At 42.5% G+C, this 15,649-nt stretch overlaps 1 long non-coding RNA gene across 1 annotated transcript; it reads left to right on the top strand.

The window, feature by feature from the left end:
• The first annotated feature begins 8,513 nt into the window (after nt 1-8,513).
• On the top strand, nt 8,514-9,409 carry LOC128627105 (uncharacterized). Its single transcript, XR_008391229.1, has 3 exons — nt 8,514-8,571; nt 8,860-9,196; nt 9,350-9,409. It is a non-coding gene; the product is annotated as an uncharacterized LOC128627105 (long non-coding RNA).
• Nucleotides 9,410-15,649: the final 6,240 nt, after the last annotated feature.

Raw genomic sequence — 15,649 nt, 5'->3', positions numbered from 1 at the left:
TACGTCACCTGCTTCCTCTAATAGGGATGGAAGGAGTTAGTCGTATTCTCTCTGTACCCCCAGACTGCTGAGTCTCATGACACCTCTCTGTTTCTCCTTTTCTTTGACTTCCCAAGAAGTGTCCCCAGGCTTCAGAGGAGGTCTGAGTAGGAAACATAACGCGTGGCATCTGTCTGGTTCTTCTTCCTTTTTCCAAAATTCCAATCTGACGTGAAAAAAAGAGGCAATTATAAAAGTACATATGATGTCTTGATTATTTAAAAATATTCCTTTCCTTTGTTTTGGCTCTAGTTCAGACATATAGCAACCTGAGTATCTATTAAACAACAAAGCTCATTGAAAAAAGAATGAAATGTTAGAGCATAGATGATAAACACTTTAAGATTTATTAGACATATCTAGAACATAGCATACTTTCCTTTCTGAGGTAGTTTTTCAGTTTGCAGAATAGAAAGTAACCACAGAAAATGTGATAAATGTGGAAAAGCACAAAGAAGAAATAAATTGTCCACTATTCAGAGATGATCCTTATTAATATTTTTAGAATATCTTTCCAGTCTTATTTTCTTTGTAGGTATGTGTACACACACTCCTTTTTCACATGAAGTATTTAAGATCATACTGTAAATATGTTTTACAGTCTGTATTAACATTCCCTGTATCATCAAGTATTCTTCCATAGCACAGTCCCTAGAACTGAAGAGTAGCTCTTGAGTAAATGTCTGAGTAGTTAATAAATACATTATTTTTAATAGATGCAAAAATTTTATCATATGAAAATATAATAATTGATTGAATCAGTTCCCTCCCTTTTCCATTTTAAAGTAGAAATCGCTTGGGGAAAGGTGAGAAGTTATTTGTATAATTAAGACCACACTGACAGAGGGAGAGACGCCATCTGCATAAAGATGCCAGTTAAGCCATGTAAAGCTCTCTATGGAGGAAGCCCTGAGGGAAGGAGCGCAGAACTTTCAATAATGACTATGAACTTTATGGACTTTAGATGAGATCACTGAGAGTCTTCATCTATTAAATCTGGATTAATGTAAAGAAAAGGTCCTAAAGTGAGTTTGGAAATAGTCATTTGGTCTGAATTAGCCAGTAAGAATGCTTTCAGCTGTAAGAAACATAAGCCCAATTCAAACTGGCTTAAACAACAAGGACAGATATTGACTGAATCACATGAATAAGAAATCAAAAGGTAGGTTGGGCTTCAGGCGTGGTTTGATCAAGCCTTTTGCTTTATTTTTTGTCATCGTCATTTTTTTGCTTTGTTTTCTATTATTGTCACAGCTCTGTACTCCTCCATTGCCTGATTTTGTTTTCAAGTTAATTCTCCTGGAGGCCTTCAGATGGTCGTTATTGGCTACCAGAGCTGCATTGCTTTCTCATTCACAAAGAAGTAAGGAAGAAAATAAAAGAGAGGACTTGGTATGCCTCATAAAAGAAAGGAGTAATTTCTCTTGAAGATTCCAGCAAATTTCTCTTCTGTGTTGTTGGCTGCACTGAGCCCAGATATTGCCATTCTGAAGCCAATTACTGACAAGGTAATATAATTATTATTATGTATATTGCATTTTGGTGTAACAAACAACCACAAAGTCTCAACAGTGAACACTTATTTAGCTCAGAGGTCTGTGTGAAGTCAGATCTAGGATGGGCCCAGCTGATGTGGCTTGGCTGGGTTGCCTCTGTTCACATATCTCTCCTTCACTGCTCCATTTAGGTTCTCCTGCTGGGATCACAGGCAAGTTCTCACGGTGATGGTGGAAGTGAGAGAGGTCAAGTGGAAGGCTGCAAGTCCTTATAAGGCTTAGGTTTCAAAGCGACACACCATTGCTTCTGTCTCATTTTATTGGTCACAGCAAGTCACACAGCTAAACTTAGAGGAGAAGAAATATGCTCTGGTAGGTGGAGGAACTTCACAATCACATGGCAGAGGGTGTGACCAGAGCTAAAAGGAGGGTGAGGTGAGTAAGCACTTGTTTTCAATGAAAAGCTTAACAGAGCACCCAGATATTTAATCAAAATAAATGATATTTTATTTTATTTCTTAAAGATTTTATTTATTTATTTTTAGAGAGTGGGGAAGGGGGGGAGAAAGAGAGGGAGAGAAACATCGATGTGTGGTTGACTCTCATGTGCCCCCTACTGGGGACCCAGCCTATAACCCAGGTATGTGCCCTGACTGGGAATTGAACTGGCAACCCTTTGGTTGGTAGGCCGGCACTCAATCCACTGAGCCGCACCAGCCAGGGGATAAATGATATTTTAATAAAATATTTAAAAAATTAATACAAAAAATCCATCATGAGCAAAAAAGCAAAGTGTTAAAGACGGGATCAGTGTAGAAAAGAATAAAGGACGAGGGCCAATAACTTACTTTACCATAGAACACCGACCACAATGTTCCCTTTGTAGGACTCTCGTGCCTCGGCCGGAGGAGGCTTAAAAATAACTCTGCCCTCTTGAGGTTTGCTGCTTGTTTTCTTCTAGGTCTATAGCTCAAGTATCCAGTTATCCTGGAAATATTTAAGAAATTTAATAGAAATAATCTCCAGAAAATATATTGAAGAACAAAATATTTCTTTAGATTTCTTTGGCAAAAACGAAAATAAACAACACAATAGTCATGTTCCATTCAATGGCCCTTGTACATGGATCCATCTCTTGTTTGCTGGTTGAACAGCTGGTACAATTTCCACAAAAATTAGAAGTAGCGGGGTAGCACAGGAGTCTCTACAGACCGAGTGTGATAATGTTTTTTAGATTTTAAACGCAGCATGTGTCTTGACAAAGCTCAGGTTAAGACTTTTTTGGAGCAACCGCAAGTTATGCCATGGGTGCTTAGCTTTTTATAAATGAGATTGGCTTAGGCACTCAAGAGCATGTTAGTGTGGGAAGCCTTTCTCCTGCCTGTGTGGTGAGTGATGTGCTGATCCGGGCGCTGGGGACGCCAGCGGGAAGGGAAGGCTTCCCAAGTTCATAGCACTCATTGTGTGTGGAACTGCCGTGGGCCCGTGGGCCGCCGCAGAATTATGCGGGAAATGCTTTTCAAAGAAACCAGAAGGAAAAAAAATACTGGATCCAAGATTTGAGGATTGTTTTATTTAAAAAGCAAATCTCTTTTCTAGCTTGAAATGCTAAATCTATAATTTATTTCTTCTTAAATTTTGTCCCAGTGGGAATCATATGCTGGGTCATGTGGGGGTGACAGTCACCTTCCCACCTCATCGGGTATTCCCTCCCCTCAAATCTAGCTGTACCCCAAACTTATGGAAAGGGGGGGCTGGGTGGGGGCTGGCACCACACCAAGGAGGAATAGGAATCTTGTTCCATGGTGAGAACTGACCAATTGCTAAGTGAACTGTTAGCCTCAAAATATTTCCCATGACGGCCTGACATGGAGCCTAAAATATTCACCCTTATAGTTATTTATATAAGCGATGAAGGCACTGCATCTCCCAGAGGTGCGTCAAAAGGCCAACATGCTGAGCCGTAACTCAGACAGTGACGGACTTGTAGTGACAGAGCTGTGTGACCAGTGGGATTTCAATGGACATGGAGCAAGAGTGAGCAGAAATGCTTGATGAGCTGGTGAAAGCAGGGTCGTATGGAGGAAGGCAAGTATCATTGGAAATATGTGTGAACATGACCGCCATTTTTTTGAGAAAGCTATTGGGAGCGGCAGAAACCAGGTCGATTCCAGGCACCTGTGTGGTGATACACTAAGCATCAGTATGAACAGAATTAATACCATAAGGTGGGAAATGTGATTTCCCAAGAAAAACCTGGATTTGGAATAAATACAACAAAAGAGTAGGATAAACCTAATCCAAATCAATACAGCCATTAAAAAATAGTTTGCTGACATAATGCTTTGTTTCCCCTGAATCCCCCTACTTTATTCATAGACTTGAATTATTTCCTCCTAAAAACCTAGATGTAATTATGCCATTTCCTTGGTTTCGAAAACATTTGGCCAATTCTGGCCGTAAACTAAAATTTCGACTTCCCTATGGCATAAAACATTCTTTAAAATTAGGCTTTATTCAACTTCCTCCAAAATCCAAAATAAGTATGTCCTGCAGGCATGCGTGCTGTTTCGGGATCTCTACACACTGGCGCACAGGGCCACTCCCCGCCCACACTTTCCGAACTGCAGCCGCACAGGCCCCTGGTTTTCCCACGCAGAGCCTTTCCCATGACCTTCCCGTCCTTTGCCTAGGAGCTCCTACTCATGCTTCAAGACCCAGCTCCCTGGACCTCTTCTCTGCAGCCTTCTCTCCCAGGCCGAGCAGAAACAGTTGCTCCGTTCTCTGTTGTCAAATAGCTCACAGTTGGTATTTCAAGTATAGGACTTAGAATTTTATTAGTATTATTAGTTAACTGTCTATACTTGGAATGGGTTTGTAAAATCAGTGATGAGGAAGGGCCTAGAAACAGAGTAGACAGTTACTAACTGGAGTAAACAAGGAAAGGAATGAAGGAGACACATCTGCAAGGAGAGCCACAGACTTGAAAAGTGAGGGCCCGGGGTGGATGGGAGTGGTGAGCAGAGGGGGGAGAGGAGCCTTCGGCTGGCGGTTTCCATCAGGAAGTTCTGGGTCTGGGTGGGGTGTTTGGAGGGCCCAGTGCTGAAGAGGAGAACATGGAAGATAAGGGTGGAGGGGACTCTAACCCGCCAGGAGCAGAGCCTGTTTCCTTAGGACTACAGCTCTGTCCTAGGCATCGTGCTAAGCTTTCAGGTGATGTGACTGGCATTGTGTCTAGTAGGGCCTATGCGTGTGTGAGTGAGTGAGTGTGTGCGTGTAAATTTGAGTGTGTGAAGGGGGGCAAGGAACAGGGAGAAGAGATGTAGCATAGCAAAGTTTGAAACTAGGTGAGCAAAGAGAAAATTAAAGAAAATACAGGGGTAGGCCCTGGCTGGTGTGGCTCCGTGGATTGAGCCTGTGAACCAAAGGGTTGCTGGTTTGATTCCCAGTCAGGGCACATGCCTAGGTTGCAAGCTAGGTTCCCTGGTGTGGGGCACCAGGACAAGAAGAGACAACTACACATTGATGTTTCTTTCCCTCCCTTCCACTCTCTCTAAAAATAAATAAATAAAATCTTTTTAAATAAGAAAAGAAAATACAGGGCAAATGTGGCTGTGTCCACTTGGCTTTCCTCTTCTGTGCAATGTGGTGTGTGTGTTTGGGAGGATGGGCTGAGAGACAGTGGAGGGTTGCCACACGGGTCCTTAAAGAGGCAGAACTGGGGCAGGTGAGTAGACGTGATGGTGGCTGGGCGTGGGGATCACACAGAGAAAACGGCAGATGCTCCCAGACACAGGTCAAGAAAGACAGTGAGGGGAGACTTTTCTAGATATCTCACTCCTTGTACAGCAGAGCCCCAGAAAAATTCCTGACTTAGCTTGTTGATAATTTCATTTCCCAGAGAGTGCAGAAGGGACTAAGGAAACTGCTCCCTTCCATAAATTTTAATGAACAAGGCAACATTTGAGTTCACACAGTGCTACTTACGGGCACCTTGGGAGCGCGTTTGCGATAGCTGGCGAGGGAAACAGCTGTGTTCAATTTTTATGCACTGTAAATTTGTGGAATGCTGATTTCCTAAAATTCAGGAGAAAGATGGACATGATTCCACGGCCTAAGATTTTGGAAGAGTGGGAGGCTCAAGAAGGCCTGATGGTCTCACAACTGGGACTCGGATTATGTAACTACAACTGCTGTAATTGAAAATAAAAGGGAGTGCCTGCTGCCACCCTTCCCCCACAGAGTGGATGCACTAGGAGTTCTCCAATGAGTTTTAAATCCAAAGGGACAGGTACAAAAACTGGTGGGAAAAGCATATAATCAAGGTCAAAATAAGTAAAGAGCACGGTAAGCATAAGAATAGTGTCAGAAATCCCCACACCCTGAATGAGCTCAGGTAGGGGGTGTAGGGGAGAGGAGAGGGCTGACAGGAGACTGGAAGCCAGGGGTGGGGGTGTGGGTGGCGGTGTGGGTGGGGGTGGGGGTGTGGAGAGGGCGGAGGAGCTGCGGGAGGTAGGTGGGAGCCTGCCAGAGTTAAGGAACTGAAAGTAGGCCATGACTGTGGGTTGTGGAGAGCTGAGCAAGTGGCTTAGAGAAAGTCAAACCCTAGTACTTTCTGTTTTGTTTTAGTTTTTTTCGGCCAATAAGAATGAATTTGAGGTCAAAATATTGGAGTGGACACCTCACTCTTCAGGAGGAGAGCAAAACCTTTCCGTCCAGCTACTGGCTCCTGACTTGCTTTGGCAGTCCCATGTCAAAGGGTTCCAGGTTAAGGGTCCTTTCAGGAGCACCTGCTCTCAACTTGGGATTTCTTTGACCTTTCAACTTTTATTTTAAAACACTGTGGTCAAGCAGAAAACAACATAAGAACTTCTAATTAGTGGTTTTATAAAATTTTTGTTTCAATGGTGCAAATTAAGTAGACTGAGGAAATCATCCAGAGAAATCTGAGGTTTCATTTGCTGGAATTTTTTTTTAAGAAAACAGTGTCCTAGAGAAAATAAGCTATTATTGAACACGGTTTAATTTTTGGGGCCTGGATAAGCCATTTCTTCTGAGGAGCAAACTCTAGGTGGCCATTTTCCTGAGGGGCAGGAATACATTTTTGGCCAAAAGTCCAGGGATCACTGGGTAACTTTGAAAGCAGGAAGGGTGGGAGAGGGAGGGGCATACAGAGATGTTTGTTTTAGCGTTGTTTGCAGAGACACAGAACTAGAAGGCAGCCATCAGTAGGGGACCAGAGGAACGTTGGTGGTGTCGATCCCTGTGACCATCAAAAGTAGGAAGTAGGGGATGGTCCGTGACGTGTACTTCTGTGAGCCAAGTGAGCAGCAGAATAAAGTGTGCACTGCTTTCATGTTTGTAAAAAGAAACGACAAAACACCCTAATTGTATGTACAGGTACTGTGTCTAATTGTGTAAGCATGGATAGGGGTATTACTTCAGGAAAGGAAAATGGAGGGAGGTTAGAGGAGAAATAATTTTTAATTTCACCTTGAATTGTTTTATTTAGTTGAATAAATCTGAGTTACTTCTATAACTTGAAATTTGATTTCTATATACATTGAAGAAATGATTGGATTTAGATCTCGAAAGGAAGGAGAAACAAAGAAAAATGTCATGGTGGTTTGACATCCTATTCTAGAATATAAAACTACAGTATAAAAATGATCTGATGGGAGAAAAAAAGATCCAAGCTCTCCACTCATGAATATTTGGGAGAATATTATTTACAACAGACTGTGTTGATCCAATGGTTGTGAGTTCTTTGGCCAGGGAATGAAAGCTAAATTGATGGTGAAGGAATGGAAGGAGCAGAGGATGAATATAAATCCATCCCTGAAATCCTGCCTCATTTAGGCCATTTCCACATACCCCAGAAAGCTTCAGTATTTGTGTTTGCATTTTGTAACACATGTGAGTACCTACATCTTATTGGTGTGCGTTGTCTAAGGTCTATTTCTTTAAATCAGCCATGTTCCAACTTCAGTTACGTGCTTCTGGGTTCATGGCCTGTATTTGCTTCCTCAAGCGTCTTTTTCGGTTGCTCCCTGGGAGTCTGAGCCTGAGGTTTCTTTGCCAAATGGGATGGGAGAATGCAGGAGGAAGGAAGTGTAGAGGCGGACCCTGTTGGGGTGACTAGAACTTCAAGGGTGTATTCAGATTCCACAGTGTGGGAGAAAAGGAACCAGTCTCTTAAATGAAGAGCCTTCAGCAGCCCTAGCCAGGTCCAAGTTTCAATTTCATTTGTTTTCATTCACTCCTCCCCTTTGATGGTGTACTGAAGTGAAACAGCTAGGATAGACAGGATACTTCAAAGAGACCACATTAGGAAAAGATACATTTTAAAGAACAGCCTTACTATAATAGGAAATCTTTTTTTTTTTGTCAAGCAAAAAGCCTAGGGTGAATCAACGGGTGAAAACCCAGACCTTCGATAACCCCGTTTCAGGATAAAGTATTACATTAAACAGTAAGAGGGCTCAGATGATGTGTCTCCTGTGTTTTGGGTTATGGGGGCAGGGAAGGGTTTGCGCAAACTTATTTCCGTTTCCTAGTACACAGAAACTAGATATAATATCAATCTGTTATAAATAAACATGCTGCCTCCTTTAACATTTGTCACTGCTTCTGACCAGTCTCCTCGATCTGTGAAAATGAGGCTACTTGAAAAGCTGTCCTACATTTTAAAGCTGAGCGAGATATATTGATTACACAAATATTTTTGTGTCGCTATATATCTTAATACAATAACATGCGTGTCTGGAGTGCATGTCAGTCTGGAAAACCTGCCCAAAGCCAGATCTATTTATTCAAATCAGGAAAGGCAAAGGGCCAACCTGGCAGCCAGTCAGCTCGTCACGCTCTCACGGTTGAACACAGATAACAATAATTTTGGGTGCACAAGGGCGGATTTCTGAAAGGAGGGAGTTAACCCCTGTGTTTACATTATGAATCAGCAGGGAACTATTTTAGATGCCGAGACCTACGGCAGGCCGAGATGATTCCTTCTCTCTTTTTGGATTGCAAGCACACGGTGAGATTCTGCTGGAATTTCAGATTTGGATTTTAATTTCTGGAAATTCCAGTTTATTACAAGGTGATGAAAGGGCTGGGCTCCCAGGGTCAGCATTTAGTGTGCACTTTCTGGCAGGATGCACCGGTAATTCCCCAGGGTGGGGGGGGGAGACTTGCATGGCCTGCCGTTCTGGGAAGGTTTGTCCAGGGGCCAAGCTCCTCAGGGGATCCGTTAGTGTTTGGGGAATGAATCAACAGCCCAACGAAGGGGAGATGGGCCATCCTTACATCACATCCTTTTCCCCAGGGCAAGACATGCCAGAACCAGAAGTTGCCTTGGGGTTCATCGGGGATTGCTCCTCAAGAAAAGTTGTTTCGCATCGGAAATTCTCTTAAACCGTACATTTGGGGACAGTCCAATTCTGTTGGCAGCTCAATCCCAGAGGAAATGTCTCCTCTGGACATTGTGCGTCAGTTATTAAATCTTTAATTTCCTTTCACCGGGAGAAATTTATTTCTTCTGCTACTTCAGGACAACTTTATGTGCCTTGTAATAACACACTCGAACTGCTCTGGACTTGATGTTTGAGCCCCACACACATTCATCTGGTGAAGGCCTAACCCCACAGGGACGGTATTTGGAGGTAGGATCTTCCGGAAGTCACAGGTTTAGATGATGTAATGGGGGTGGAGCTCCCATGATGGGGTTAGTGTCTTTGTAAGAGGAGGAGAAATGAGATCTCTCTCTGTGTCTTTCTCTCTGTTTTTCTTTCCCTCCCTCCATATGCCACATAAAGACACAGCAGGAAGGCTGCCATTGAACACTGAGTCTGCTGCCACCTTGATCTTGATTGGACTTCCCAGCCCCCAGGACTGGGCGAAATAAATATCTGTCATTTCAGCTACCTAGTCTGTGGTGTTTTGTTATAGCAGCCTGCACTTACAAGATACTAATAGATAGATAAGTAGAAAGAAAATAGGTTCATTTAGATTTGAAAGTGCTAATAGGTTTTGATTTATATTGAAAAACTACTCTTTGTTGACAATTATATTGATGGGTAATTCAAAGATGACATGTGACGTATCTTGAATCTGAAGTGATTCTTGTGATATTATTATATTCTTGTGGAGAAAAACATTAATTGAACTTGATCTCTATATATCAATAAAATCACTAAAACCAGTACAACTAGAGAGCAAAGACTAGCATTGCCATCAATCAAAATGATTGCGTAAGTTGAAGCATGGCCTCTCCAAGGGCATTTTGTAACTCTGGATATTTTTAATGGGCAGGGAGGGGTGACACTGAGCAGTGACTTCCCCATTGTGGAGAGGTTAGTCTATCAGTTTCTTGACAGGATGCCACCCTGAGGGCACAAGGCAGACACCGTGTGATGGGGAGAGTGATAGAGGAAAGGTCGGAAGCTCGGGGAAGGCCCAGTTGACCTCCTGGCCTCCACGAGGCATGCTTGCTGGGCAGCAAGGCAGAGAGGCAGATTCAGTTCAAGTTTGCTCCTTCCCAGTTCTTCTGCTTCTCCTTTGTACTGTGTGTTCAGGGAAGTCATTCCAGAGTCTGATTCGGTGTATAGATTGCATCTATACATAGATGCAATCAGAGTCTAATGCCTTGACTCAAGACGTAATAGACATCACAATTTGGTTTGTAAATTACTCCAAAAAGCATAGTGTTGAATTAATTTATGGCAATATTTGCTTAAATGTCTCCTATGTTCTCTTGAAGATTGCATTCAGGGGCCTTCCTCTTTGACTTAATCTCATTTGCATTGTATTTCATTATCCATAGTGTTGAAACAGTAGCTTTCGAAAGTCTCTAATTTGCAAGCAGATTTTAAAGAAGTGTGTGTTCAAACCAGAACATTTCTGCAGATATTCAATCTTCCCACACATTTATTGAGTCGATGTCCGACAGTACACATACAGCAAACATGTTGCAATTACTTGCAATGACAATTTTAACCCTTAAAATCATTTACTGTCCCTAGCAGCAATATCTTATTGATAAAAAGAGTTTAGGCAAAAAGCCACCATCTGAAAACAAAAACAAGCAAACAGAGAAAAGGAACAGTTGTTATATAGAGAGGGAAAAATAGGGTTATAGTTGTGAGCCAGCAAAATAGAGTTTATTCTTGTATTATCTAATTATTAATTACTGTATTATTTATTTGTGTTATTTGTCTTATCATTATTTTGTATCCTTACTTATAATTTATCTTTTAGGTAATAATAGCTGGTAATTTAATCTATTTTTACCCACCCCTGTACATTATTTATACTGAAATTCTAGTACATACAAAAATGGTTAATATACTTACATATATTATCAAGTAAGTATAAGTATTAAATGTGACCATACATTTAAGTAAGTAAAAAATGGTTTGTTTTAGTCTGCTCTGCTTTGGTTATAGTATAACAAAGTACTATAACTGTGGGGCTTAAACAACAGATCTTAATTTTCTTACACTTCTAGAGGCTAGAAGTCTAAGATCAAGGTGCTGGCAGGGTAAGCCATATCCGAAGCTGTTCTCCAGGCTTGTAGGTGGCTGCCAGCTCACTGTCTTCTCTGTGATGTGAGGAGAGAGCGCCTGTGTCACTTCCTTTTCTTCTAAAGGCAAAAACGCTGTGGAATTAGGACCTCACCCTTATGACCTCATTTACCTTTTATTAGTTCCTCATAAGTCTTGTCTCCAAATACAGTCACAGTGAGAGTTAGGATTTCAACATTTGACTTGGAGGCACAAAGATTAAGTCTATAACATGTACCATAATTAAATGTATACTTCCTAAATATTTATATTAGTCGAAATATAACTGCCTTGATTTTATTTATATGTTAAACTATAACTATTTGACTGTATGTTAATGGAAAAGTTCTGAATGAAACAGTGGATACTGTACTTAGAATATGTTTATTGTACTATGTGTACAATACAATAGAGAAAAAATACAATACAATAAAGAAAGAATAAAAAGATAATGGAGCGAGTAGAAAAGGAGAGGTAATGGTTCTTGATTTGAATATCTGGTCAGCAAGTCTAACAGTGATGCTACCACTATTGTTTTATAATGATAACGGTAACAGTAATAATAACAACCTATAATTTTATAGAATTTTACAGTTTACAAAACATTTTGACCTACCTGACCTCATTTACACTGGAATTCTAGAAGCTCTCCCTGAAGGCCTCTGTCTGTAGCCTGGAGGTAGGGTTCCTGCAGGGAGGTGGAGTCACTCCCCGTGGGTCCAGGGAGTGGCTCCACCTTTTCGTTGCCTGGAGGAACCCAGCCACCGCTGCAGGAAGTGGCAAGCTAGGTGACACCTCTGGCACAAGGGTCAGTAAGACTGGCTCTCAGATTTCTCTTCCCTTCCTTCCTTATTTTATTTTTCTTTCCCTGCTCTTGAACTAAGTAGGAAGATTCCTGCAAGAGAGATAAGGAAGATTCTTGTCACAGCCATGTGATGTGGGCAGGGTGAGGCCCTTAACTGAGGTCCTCAATCTAGAGAATCTTCAAAAGAATGGAATAAATCCAATAACTTGGCACACCCCTAACAGGGTCAGCCTGACCATTCCAGGCCTAAAACTTTTGCTACTTTTCACCACTTTTAATCCAGGGATGTCTGTAGCTGAGCTATAGATAGTTGAGGTCAAGGGGGCCCTTTTTTAAATCTCAGGGTTACTCCTAGCTCTGTAGCTGAGGATCAAATCGGCTGGCTTTGCCCTTGTAGAGATGATAAGCCTCATGATGGGCTGAGTTTACTTCTAGGGGACTGTCCATGAAACTGTCAGCCCTGAGAGGACACGATCCCTCTCCCATGCCTAGCATTGTATTCCTAGTGACTAACTCAGCGTCTGGCACATAGTGTGAGCTCAATGAGTATTTGTTGAACAAGGCCTCTCTGTAATTCTGAGCCTTGAAGAGGCAACCAAGTGCCAAGTTCAGGAGAAAACCCACCCCTTGTTAACATTATTGAAACAAACAAGAGAACAAACTAAAGAAGCCTGTAGAGGCAACTTCAATAAAAGGCAGTCTGATTTTTTCTTGCCAGTACCTCAGCTCACTATTTAAGTGAAATGTCCCAACATCATGTCAAAACATTTACATATACCTTTCTAACTCAAAGCCTAGAAAATGCTAAGCAAGGCCTTAGCGTGCTTAGAGCACCTTTTGATCATCACGGACTTTGGGCTTGTCCATGACATTGTTTTGACAGTGATGTTGTGGCTGGAGCCTTGGCCGGCCCATCAGATGGCTGAGCCTCTGCTTCCTGGCTCAGTTACTGGCTCAGATGACCTCACCACATAATCCCAATAAACTCTGGTCAAGGCAACTCTGGGTGAGGTTTAAAGTAATGGCGACTAGGAGGCTAGGCCCAGTGTTAGTTGGGGCTTGTCTATCAAGCGATCATATGACATTTGTGCTGATAACAGTCAGACATGCCAGGCTCACTGGAGACACAAGTCCCCTACGTGTGTGATACATGCAATGACCCCTTTCTAAGAGTCACTTGAGTTTGAGATGGAGAAATGCGTTCATAGCTGGGTATCAATTGGTGAGGCACCGACATTCCACAGCCTGTTGAGTTAATCCCTTGTAGAGGTCCCAGAGATATTTCCACTGCTGCTGTCTTCCCTTCTAAACTGGTCATCTGAATATGATAAATGGGAGTTTTACTGCTAAGATTAGATATTCCCTCAGCCCTATCTCTGTCACTTGGGGTGGTTCTGACCATGACCGTTAAAGAAGTGAAAGGAAGGCAAGTCTTGGCCATGCCATCTAAGATGTAATGGTCTCCGTGGGTAAGTAAAGAAGCTTCCTTTAACAGGAAACCTGGCTGTGTTCACCACGCCCATGTGAGGTAGCAAAGGCAAACCTGTATCTTAAGAGGAAATGATAATGTGCCCTCGGAAGCCTCAGACAGCTCCTGGACTGTGCAGGAGTGTGGCTTTCAGGTCCTCTTCTCACTGGGAGGGTTACTCTGATTGACAGGGCTGGGTAGGAATTGCCGTAGCGTAGTGGGCTATGCATTACCCTGCATGGGGTGGGGAGCCAAGATGACCTGCCACCCTGGAAGGCCAGGGCTCGGAGTAGTGGGTGTTTTTCTGGCCAGTGACCTCACTCAGCACTGGGTCATCGGACTGGGGTCAGTCTTAATTTAGAAGAAGTCAGGCAAATGGGTTTGGTGCAGGAGCTACTGGAGGAAGAAGGACAGCACGAACCCTCTGGAAATGGTGAGGGGCACTGACCCCGGAGCCCACCAGGGCCTGGCACACAGCAGGGCACTGGGCGAGGGGCCGTTAGCTGTTCCCCATGAGGAGAGAGTGAGTTCCAGGAAAGAGTTCCCACCAGAGCTGATTTGGGGGCCACGTAGTTTTGGCTAAGGGGTTTGGTTTTATAATGTAGGTCTTGGAAAAGCCACTGAAGTCTTGGAAAGCAGGAGAGACCTGGATTCCAATGGGAGTTTTTGAAAGCTCAGCCTGGGCAGTGGTGTAGAGTGGGCGGGAGGGGCTTGCAGTGACCAGCCCAAGGAAAGGCAGGACTGAGCACAGAATCCGACTCAGACTTGGGGCTTTGGTGGCTCCACTGCGTCAGGGGTGTGCATGGTGGTCCCGACAGGGTGTTTCTGGAGAAGCAGCGGCAATGCCAGGCAGATGCAGGGCCTGCTGGTGGGAGGGGTTCTGGGGCTGGTGCAGAGGGAAACAGCAACGAGACCACGTGGCATCTTTGGGGACCGAGCACATGTGAGAATCACCTGAAGCCTCCAGAAATACATCACAAGAAGACTTTGCAAAGGGTACAGCTGCAAAATGGCAAATAGGGATGAATAAAAATCGAGTAAGAAAAAATTAAATTTTGTATCAATTTATATTCAGAGAAACAAAATAAAGGTCATGCATTCTGTATGGTTTTGTATCTTACTCTGTTCACTTAGCTTTACAGGGAGTATGTGCTTATGCCCTTATATATATATATATATATATATATATATATATATATATATATATTTTTTTTCACTAAATTACGAGGAATACTTTAAGCTCAGAAATAATGCTTCATAGTGCCTAACACAATTTACAAAAGGAATCCCCATGAAATAAATTAAAACATTTTACTTAGGTCAATTTAAAAAATAGAGTTGGGAAGATATATTATTTGGCTCTACAGTGGAATGCCAGACCAAATGTAATACAGCAAAATGTCAGTCTTTACAAAAAAAAGTCAAAGGAAAAGATTATGCTCAAAATTGCTCCTGGCTGACGGGCCTCCTGGTTATTAATTCAAAGGTCCCCCCTATTGGTGCTGTTAATGGCTTCAAACAGATTTTGTCTCCGTTCCTGCAAGGGGAAAATTGGACCCATTCCAAGCAAAATAGCAGTAGCAGAAGAAAGCCAACATTTGCAGCATTGTGAGATAACTCCAACTATTAATTTTCTTCAAACAAGTCCCTTTTCATTTTTCACAGATATTTCTTACATTGCTTCAATATACAAGTTAGACATTCGTAACACTTAAAAAAAGATTTTTTAGTAAAAAAGGAATTTTTCCATTCGATTACCATCCTGTCTCTTGTTCCAAACCATTTCACTTACATAAAGTACTGACAATAGTAGAAGCCTTCGATGTGGTATGGTTTTGGTTTTCAACTAGAGACAGGGGATGAGGGGTGAGAAGGGGGCATTAGGGTGTTTGGGGACAGGGAAGACAGCTGGGCATAGTTTGAAAAAGCTCGTCAAATGGTTCGGATAGGCCCCCAGTTGGAAAACTACTTAGAGTTGTTGAATCTTACCATTGAAGGGGTCTCTGAGTTCAGCGAACACACCTCTTACTTCAGGTCAGAACCTCCTCGGTTTGATCCTGTGATCCGTGCTTGAATACCTTAAAGGGAATGACCTCATTGGAAATTACATTTTGGACCCTTTAATGTTTTGAAAGTATAGCTTCATCTTGAGCTCTAAGTAGTAGTCATTTTTTATTTTTTGGATGCCTTAAATCCATTCCCCCTTTCTAAGAGCAGTGTGATTTTTTTTGTGTGTGGGATCGAGGGAGGGTATAATCTGCCTTCCACTGGGGCAGCCTAG

The sequence above is a fragment of the Artibeus jamaicensis genome, unplaced genomic scaffold (genome assembly GCF_021234435.1).
Source record: "Artibeus jamaicensis isolate MK-2021 breed Jamaican fruit bat unplaced genomic scaffold, CSHL_Jam_final contig_3176, whole genome shotgun sequence".
In the NCBI taxonomy this organism is placed as follows: domain Eukaryota; kingdom Metazoa; phylum Chordata; class Mammalia; order Chiroptera; family Phyllostomidae; genus Artibeus; species Artibeus jamaicensis.
The sequence above is the reverse complement of the archived record's forward strand: the minus strand, read 5'-3'. Positions and strand labels throughout refer to the sequence as shown.